This window comes from Myotis davidii, unplaced genomic scaffold, assembly GCF_000327345.1.
Source record: "Myotis davidii unplaced genomic scaffold, ASM32734v1 scaffold913, whole genome shotgun sequence".
In the NCBI taxonomy this organism is placed as follows: Eukaryota; Metazoa; Chordata; class Mammalia; order Chiroptera; family Vespertilionidae; genus Myotis; species Myotis davidii.
In genome coordinates this window covers 78,461-87,752 of record NW_006284344.1, presented here as the reverse complement: position 1 = coordinate 87,752, position 9,292 = coordinate 78,461, and positions in this window count along the sequence as shown.

Genomic DNA, 9,292 nt, shown 5'->3' with positions numbered 1-9,292 from the left:
AGCCAGGGAAGGGGCATGTACAGCAGCCCTCCACCCAACGTGTGAGCCCATCACTTCCAAACCCTGGATGGGCTCCATGCCAAATGACAGGATAGGGACTTAAGCCATAGGAATTTGGCCATGGGGTAGGAGGGAATGCGGGAAGCGCTCTGGAATATGGCCTTACCCAAAGTTGGGAAAAGCCTGAACAATGATGCTGAATCATTCTCTCAGATTTCCTGGCACGTGGGAGCCCATTTAACTTTCCAAAGTACAGCCACAATGACGATGCTATTAAATCCTTCAGCATCCTTGGATGACCATTAACCTGCGAGGTCAGTGTCTGGTTTCCCCATTTTATAGATAAGAGAACTGAGTCCAGACAGAGTGGGATCTGCCCAAGATACACAGTTTGGTTGGGACATGGCGGGACCAGAATGGGCCAGCAGTCCAACTCTTTTGACTTTTGGCACCATGAAGAATCCCTTAGCCTACCTCCCAGCCCTCTCTGGCTCTCTGAGCCACTGTTGTTGGGGGGTGGGGAAGGGTAGTTTTCTCTGGCCAGCCCAGCCGTTAGCCACCTGGGCTCACATCCTGCTAGATACTTAAAACAACCTGGCAACAAAGCCTGCATTTAGGTTTTGCATTGTCTGCTGTGTTGCTGGGGACTTCTATTACCTGTGGCTTTTGTGGTGGGGGAGGCAGGGTGGGGGTGGGGATGTGAAGCTCCCAGAAGCTCGGTTGGGGAGCACATGTGCTTGAGAATGTGCCTGTGAGCATGCGTGCAGTGTTCCTGTATTCCCATGCATACCACGCCCAGCCAACTACTTCCTGCGCTAAAGGTCTTGGAGCCTTATGGAAGGAACAGAGGGGAGCTTCACACTGGGGTATTTGTCAAATGTGGTCCAGGAAAGTTGGGGCCACTATCTTTGCTCAGAGGAGCATAGTCTGGGGAAAGAGAGAACCAAGCCTTTGAGGCAGGGTGCTGGGCAAACGCACCAGGCAGAGGAGACCCCCAGCTTGGGACCACCAGGCCTAGTTTGCCTGTGACAATTATCACTAGCGATGCTTGCATCCAAGGGCCCCAGCTCTGAGCCAGCCTCACTGAGGCCTCTAGCACCCAATACTGGGCCTCTGTTGGCTGAGTCATTTGCTCCTTCACATGCTCACCCCACAAAGACAACTACTAATAATAAAATTACAGGTTCCACCAACACTGTCGTCATCAGTGCTACCATCTACGGAGTGTTTAGTATGTACCAGGATCTGTGCTTTACATGCATTCTTTTAGATTTTTTTTTTATTTTACTGTGGTAGGAACACTGAATGTGAGATCTACCTTCGTAAGAAGTGTTTAAGGGTACACTATTGCATTTTCTCATTTAATTCCCACGGCCTATGAGAAGGTTCTTTTATTGTCCCCATTTTACAAGAGAGGCTCATAGAGATTAACCAACTCACTCAAGGTCACTCATCCAGGAAATGAAAATAGCAGGATTCAAACCAGTCAGATGACTCTAGAACTCTCAGAAAAGGGCGAGGAGTATGGCTCACACCATTTCACAGATGAGAAAACAGGCTCAACCTGGATCAAATAGCTGGTGAACTGGGACTCAGCCCCAACCAGTGTTCCCCACACTATCCTGCTTCTCCAGTGCCTGCCTGCCCAGGCCTTTACCTTTGGCCCCTGACCCTTGCACCTGCTGTTCTGGCAAGCTCCGGGCAGCAGGAGAGTCCTGGGTGTCTGACCAAGACCCACTGGCAGGCCTTTCAGTGCAAGGTGGCTTACACGGTCCTCTTTCCCCCTCTTCAGTGCAAGACCTAGGGTTCCACCTCACCTCCTCCCTGTAACTTAACTGCCCCCTCCAACCCAAAATCTTGGGGTTGGGAAGCCCCACCCTAGAAGCATAGCTACAGAGGGGGCTGCTTCCACCCTAGATCCTCCTTTCCAGTGTCCCTCCAGGCACACTTACCATCCTGCTTTAAGGCTTGCACTCTGGATCAGGCAGGGAAACATTCAGAGCCCACACAGCAAGGCTAGCATAAGCAGAGGCACTTGACACATCCATCCTTATGAACTGAAGATAAATAAATGCCCTTTGGGCTTTGGTCCTTTGTCTTTACGTATGCTGGAGGATGGGCTTACCAAACCCCTCGTTGGCCCTGATTGCCACTGTGGAGCAGGCCATGTGGAAAAGCCCTTTTTCCTAAGTGTTAGGATTCTTTTCCAAAGAGCTGTGCCGGCTATGTGACCTTGAGCAAGTCCCTTCACCTTTCTGGTCTTCAGTTATCCCTCCTGTAAACACCTGCCTCAGGAGGTTACACTGAGAGCCCATAAATTCCAGATGTGACAGGACCCTATAAGCCAGGAAGAGATGATAATGCTATTATTTGTCCAGTATGACTTCAACTCTTGCCTCACCTTTAGAGCTAGGTAAGGAAAAGGTTTGGGACCCAAATGTTAGTTACTTATTTATTTGTTTGTTTGTTAATCCTCACCCAAGGATTGATTTTTTTAATATTTTTAGAGAAAGTGGAAAGGAGGAAGGGAGGGAAGGAGGGAGAGAGGGAAGGAGGGAGAGAGGGAGGGAGAGAGAGAAAGAGAGAGAGAGAGAGAGAGAGAGACATCGATATGAGAGACACATCAACTGGCTGCCTGTCCACACGTGCCAGGGATGGAACCTGCCCTTGGCTGGGAATCAAACCAATGACCCTTCAGTGCTCAGGCCAACGCTCTATCCACTGAGCACACCGGCTAGGGCTGGGACCCAAATTTAAAATATAAATCATAAAAACCAGACAGGCTTTTGAGCAATTATCTAATTTGTGTTGTCCCAGCTCTGCTCCTTAGAGCCCGGACTTCCTCAGAAATGTCACCAGGGCTGCCACAGAAAGAGCTCCAGCCAAAGGCAGCCCATATACACTTCCTATCAAATTGTATTGGAAGTAGTCACCAGGCCAGCTTCATGGGCCATCCCCCGCGCAGTAGTGCAGTAAGCACAAGACCCTGCACTTGATTTAATGCTCTGCTGCCACCATCTTGAAGTTTTTAATAATTTTTGAACAAGGGTCCCGCATTTTTATTTTGCACCAGGCTCCACAAACTCCATAGCCAGTACTGGCTGTCAACTCTGTGACCAAGCAAACAAACAAACAAAAAGTGGGTTCAATCCCTTTCACTGTACAGATAGGCAATTGCAAACAGCAGCCCAGAAATAGAAAGGGACTTGCCCAAGGTCACACCACCCATTGGGGCCAGAGCTAAGACTAAACCCCAGTGTCCTGACTCAGCTTTGTGCTGGCTCCTTGCTGGCTTTCAATGGATGCTTGGCCCTCCTTTACTGCCTCTGATGAGCAAATTAGGACCCAAGGAGAGCTGTTTGAGGTCACATATTTGTGACAACAGTGGTTATGATGGCACTGAGATACATTTCTTGATGGTTTAAATCCTTTTTGGAATAAGAAAGTGCATGGATAAGATGATAGATAGATAGATACATACACAGACTTTGAATGGTTCATTTAAGAAATAGCCTGGCCGGCGTGGCTCAGTGTTTGAGCATTGACCTATGAACCAGAAGGTCACAATTTGATTCCCAGTCAGGCACATGCCCAGGTTATGGGCTCAGTCCCCAGTGTGGGGCATGCAGGAGGCAGCCGATTGATGATTCTTTCTCATCATTGATGTTTCTATGTCTTCCTCCCCATCCCTTTCTCTCTAAAAAAATAAATAAATAACATATTAACAAAAAATAAAATAAAAATTAACTGAGTGGGTCCTCACTCACTCGCCATCCAGCTGGTTCCAGATCTTCATGGACTGGGACTGTGCAAGGGGACAGGGGGCTGGCTAATTTTCACCCAGCTAAACCAAGTCAGCAGTGAATTTTACCAACTCACTGGTCACTTCCTCAAATCAGTGGTTGGGCACTCTTGGTGCCAAAAAAAAAAAGAAATATGAAAGATTTAATAGCAACTGTTTCCTCCCTGTTTATCCATCCCTGTCCTCCAAGGCTGTCTCAGCTGGGAGTGGGCGGTGCTCCCCAACCCCGCCCAGCCAGCCAACCCTTGCCCTGAGGCCACCCATCTTTTCACTTCCTTGTTTCTTTGTGAAACAGGAACTGAGCAAGTAGAGTAAAATGGGTAGTTGAGAAAGCCCCAGTCGTCCATGGCAAGGCCCTGAAGCTGAAAAGCTAATTTCCCTCCCAGCAGTCCCACGTAAGTAGTTCTAGGTCCTCTTACTTGTCACACCTCCTGTGAATTGCTTGGACTGGGGGACCCTGCCCTTGACAAAGTGGAGATACAAGGATATGAGCCACAGAATCATGGAGCAGTGATTCCTATGGGGCCCCAGATGTGATGTAAAAGCAAGTGCCAAGGCAAGAGAAGAAACACTGGGTTGAGTCTGGAGTAAACAGATATAGAGTCACCTACTGGGTACCAAGAGCTTTCCATGAGATGGTAACTGGGCTGAGACAGGTCATCTTGGTAACTGGTTACTTACACACACACACACACACACACACACACACACACCATTCCCCTTCCCCAAGCAAGGCTCACATGATCACTGTTACTGTCTTCACTAGAGCTCATTGTCCAAGATCATATAGCCAGTATGTGATGTACTAAGATTTGAATGGAGTTCAATCTGACTCCATTTCTGCCAGGTCTTCTCCTGCTCCTTCTTTGTTAGAGCCTTAGACAAGTGACCCCTAGAGACTGCTCAGCAACCTTTGTCACTATAACCTTGAGACAGAGGCCTAGACAGAGCAGCCAATCTCCCATAGAAAGGACCTCCAGTGAGTTTTCTTCTGAGCCCTAAAACCCAGCCTCCTCTTCTGGTAGTAACCACCACAGCTGCCTGCAGGTGTTTTCTGGTTTCTAAACCAAGAACTTATTCAGAGATGACTGTCTCTCCCTCCCATCAGCCCCTGCTACCAGGGGCTCCCCAGTGTCCCCAGAGCTACAAGTTCTGTGTGTACTGTTTGTGTGCATGAGGAATGGATGTTTCTCACCTGACTCTCCTCTGCCCCCCTTCTCCCATCTGCACTTTTGCTCTTCTCGCCCTTCCTGCCTAAGATTATCACCATGAAATCTGCTAACAGGTTGGGCTACCAAGTGGACTTCACCTTGGAAATGTCCAGGTGTTTTCAAGGAACTATGTGGTTTCTGAGCATTTCTAGCGATGCGAAGATTACTACTTGCCAGGTCTCAGGTGGTATCATTTTTCTTAAAAAAATTTTTTTTTTTGATTTTTAGAGAGAGAGGGAGAGGGAGAGAGAGATAAGAACATCAATGATGAGAGAGAATCATTGATTGGCTGTCTCCTGCATGCCCCCTACTCGGGATCAAGCCTGCAACCCGGGCATGTGCCCTGACCGGCAATCGAACCAGTGACCTCTTGGTTCTTGGATCAGTGCTCAACCAGAGCCACACCCAGCCAGGCAGGTGGCACTATTTTAATATTGAAAATGTCTTCTTTGGAAAGAACGCAATCTTCCATTTATCTGTTCTCCATCATTCCTGGCCACCCAGAACACATCCCCTACACGTCAGCTGTTTGAAGTCAACTTGGTTTCCCACTCAATCCTCTAGGGCCTATACTACCGGTACTAGAGTCTACGCCAAATACTACCGGTGTTAAGTACTCCTCAGCTTGACAAAGGCTCCCCTATAGCTCACCCCACTTAATCAGCCCTAAGCTATCCAGCTATTGTGCATATGATGTGATTTCCAGATGCCCACCCCATCCTCTTTACTCCCCTGTGGGACTGCTTCTATGTGGCCCTGTGGCACCTAGTCTGGTCACCTCACCTCCTTTTTGTGTAACTCTGCATTAGAGACACTTGAGACTAGCAGTTGGTAGCATGGACTATGGACCAAGACCAATCCTATGTTTAAACTCGGCTTCCACCACTTCCTAGCTGTGTCTTGCACAATTTGCTGAATCTCTCTGAGCCTCAGTTTCCCCCTGGAAAATGGGGCTAACAATGGTGCCTGCCTTATAGGGTTGTAGTAAAGTCCACTGTGTGTGTATGTGTGTGTGTGCGTGTGTGTGTGTGTGTGTGAGAGAGAGAGAGAGAGAGAGAGAGAGAGAGAGAGAAAGAGAGAGAGAGAGAGGTGAAAATAAGAATAATTTGAGGCCCTGACCGGCGGTTCAGTGGTTAGAGCGTCAGCGTGTACACTGGAGGATCGTGGGTTCGATTTCTTGTCAAGGGCACATATCTGGGTTTCAGGATCCATCCCCACCCCCAGTCAGGGTTCATGTGGGAGGCAACCAATTGATGTGTCTCTCTCACATCAGTTTCTCTCTCTCCTCTCTCTCCTTCTCCCCCCTTCCTTCCACTCTCTAAAAGAAAAAAAAATCAATGGAAAAATCCTCAGGTGAGGATTTTAAAAAAAAATCATTTGGGAAAATTTTCCAAATATACATACCCCTTGCTATCCAAACTTTTACTCAAATCAGCACTGTACCCATAATCTTCTGCTAAATTAGGATCTCTTGGGGGATGCAGGTGGGGTCCTGTTCTATGTGAATGTAGCCCATGAAGACCTTGTGTCTTTGGCAACTCTGTGTCCCCCTTTGAGGGTTCAGATGGCTCTCACTATCAGTGGATCATCTCAACACACACACACACACACACACACACACACACACGCACGCACACACTACAATACTGATGCTAAATTAAGGTTCTCTTGCCCCACATTTATACTGGTCACATCTTTGCAATAATAATCCCAATTTAAACTAGACAGCCCTCTGTATCCATGGATGCTTGAACCCACGGATATGGAGGGCTCACTAAGGGATTTGAGCATCCTTGGATTTTGGTATCTGCGGAGGATCCTGGAACCAATCCCGCCCCTCCCCATACTGAGGGATGACTACTTAGCTCAGGGGGTTCTGTCAGGATTAATGTGGTGCTTGGCAAAGAACAAGTGCTGGGCAAATGTAAGCTTGCTGCTCCGCCTACGATCAAACTCCCAGGTGCAAAGGACCTTGACAGCTGTTCCTATCACATCTCCTCAAGTTGTCTTAGCACTGCCTCTGCCCAGAGCTAGGTCTGCCAGCCCATTATCAAATTTGAGTTGGCCTTGTTCAGTAAACTACTGACCTGCATCGCTTCTTTAGCTGAGGGCTCTGTGTACCTAGTAGGTAACCTATCAAATGGAAATGTATTGCCCAGAAGGAACACCTATTTTAAAAGTGTTTAAGACTCATTAGCCAGCTGGGGCTTAACCTACTGGGACTCAGGCCAGAGCAATCTGCTGGGAGAGAAAAGCTGGGGGAAGGTAAGTCCGGTTGGGAGAGCCCTGGACCCCCAGTAGGGGGTCTTTGGGCCAGTAGAGACAGATCTAAAAAGGCCACAGAGGGCGGGACTGAAAACACTGAAGGCTGGCCCTGGCTGGTTTGGCTCAGTGGATAGAGCGTTGGCCTGCGGACTGAAGGGTCCCAGGTTCAATTCCAGTCAAGGGTACTTGGGACGTGCAGGAGGCAGTCGATCAAGGAGTCTCTCTCATCATTGATGTGTCTATCTCTCCCTCTCCCTTCCTTTCTGAAATCAATAAAAATATATAAAACAAAACAAAACACTGAAGGCTAAACTTCTCTCTGCGCTCCTCTCCAAGGTCCTCTCACACACCCGCCCCCGCTGCCTTTTCCCAGGCGGCCTGGTTAGGTGGCTGCCTTTGAAGACTGCGGTTAGAGTGTGAGCTCAGCAAGCTGCCTGGGCTGAGCAAACAGGAAGCGGGCACATCCTGTGCGCGGGCTGGGGACACGGAAGGTTCTGAAGGTTCTGCGAGTGAGCAGCTCCCTGCCTGGCCGCTCCTGGCGCCCAGCCCCCGGTGCCCTAGAGGCCTTGCAGCCCCTGCAGCCATGGCCCTCACACAGCGCACCACGAGGCTGCACTCTGGGCCCCGATCGTGCCGCTCCCAGGCATCAGAGGCCCAATGGGTCCCTTACATCGTTGTCAGGACTCCTTCCCACGCAGCGCAACCTCAGCAGTTTACACGCTAGGGCCCAACGGACAGGACCAGGCAGACAGCGAGGGGCCTTCAGGCTGAAAAAAGCAGGCCCTCGGGGAAGCAAGCCTATCTTTTCATGTGTCTGCCCAGCAGGCTGAGCCAATGAAGTGTGGTTTCAGCTTGGGGAGGACTTATTCTTTTCTGAGTTCACCCCAACCTATTCAGCGGTTCTCAACCTGTGGGTCGCGAACAATGAAAATACATCCTGCATATCAGATATTTACATTATGATTCATAACAGTAGCAAGATTACAGTTATGAAGTAGCAACGAAAATAATTTTATGGTTAGGGGTCACCACCACATGAGGAACTGTATTAAAGGGTTGCGGCATTAGGAAGGTTGAGAACTACTGTGAGATGGTCGGAGGGCATGGGGCAGGCTAGAGGGTAGGAGAGAGGAAGTCACGAGAACATCTTGGGAAAAGCAGAGGGCCAGATCGGGATTTCACAAGTGCTACAGTGCAGAGCTTTAAAAGATGTATACCTTTCAATGAATAAATTTTTTAAAAAAAGATGTATACCTTTTACTTCAGGATTCCCCTTCTGGCAATCTATCCTAAGGGGAAAATCGTGATTGTGAATATTTACCTTAAAGATGTGCAATGAAGAATATATATATATATATAATTAAGCCAGCCTAAGATCATCAGTAAGGACCCAGTGAAATAATCATGGTACAGCCACACAATGAGCTGCTTGGCAGCCATTAAAATCACGTAGTTGAAAAATATTTCATAGTGTGAGAAAATCTTAATGATACTATGTTCAGTGTCACAAGCAGATACCAACACAGTTTGTGAAGTGTGACTTTAATTTTTTTAAAATATTGCCCTGACCAGTTTGGCTCACTGGATAGAGCGTCGGCCTGCGGACTGAAAATCAATAAAATATATATTAAAATATATATATTAATATTAACCAATAAATGATAAAAACAAAATAAAAATATATTAAAGCAGTTTTACTTAGGTATAATTGACCTACAATAAACACATTTTTAAAACTATATTTTTGTTGCTTTCAGAGAGGAAGGGAGAGAGAGAAGCATTAATGATAAGAGAGAAACATTGGTCAGCTGCCTCCTGCATGCCCCACACTGAAGATTGAGCCCACAATCCAGGTATGTGCCCTGATTGGGAATCTAACTGTGGCCTCCTGGTTCATAGATCAATGCTCAACCACAGAGCCACACCAGCCAAGCAAACTGCACATTTTTAAAGTGTATGATTTGAGTTGAGGCTGTGTATATGCATAAAGCCATCACCACAACCAACATAGCAA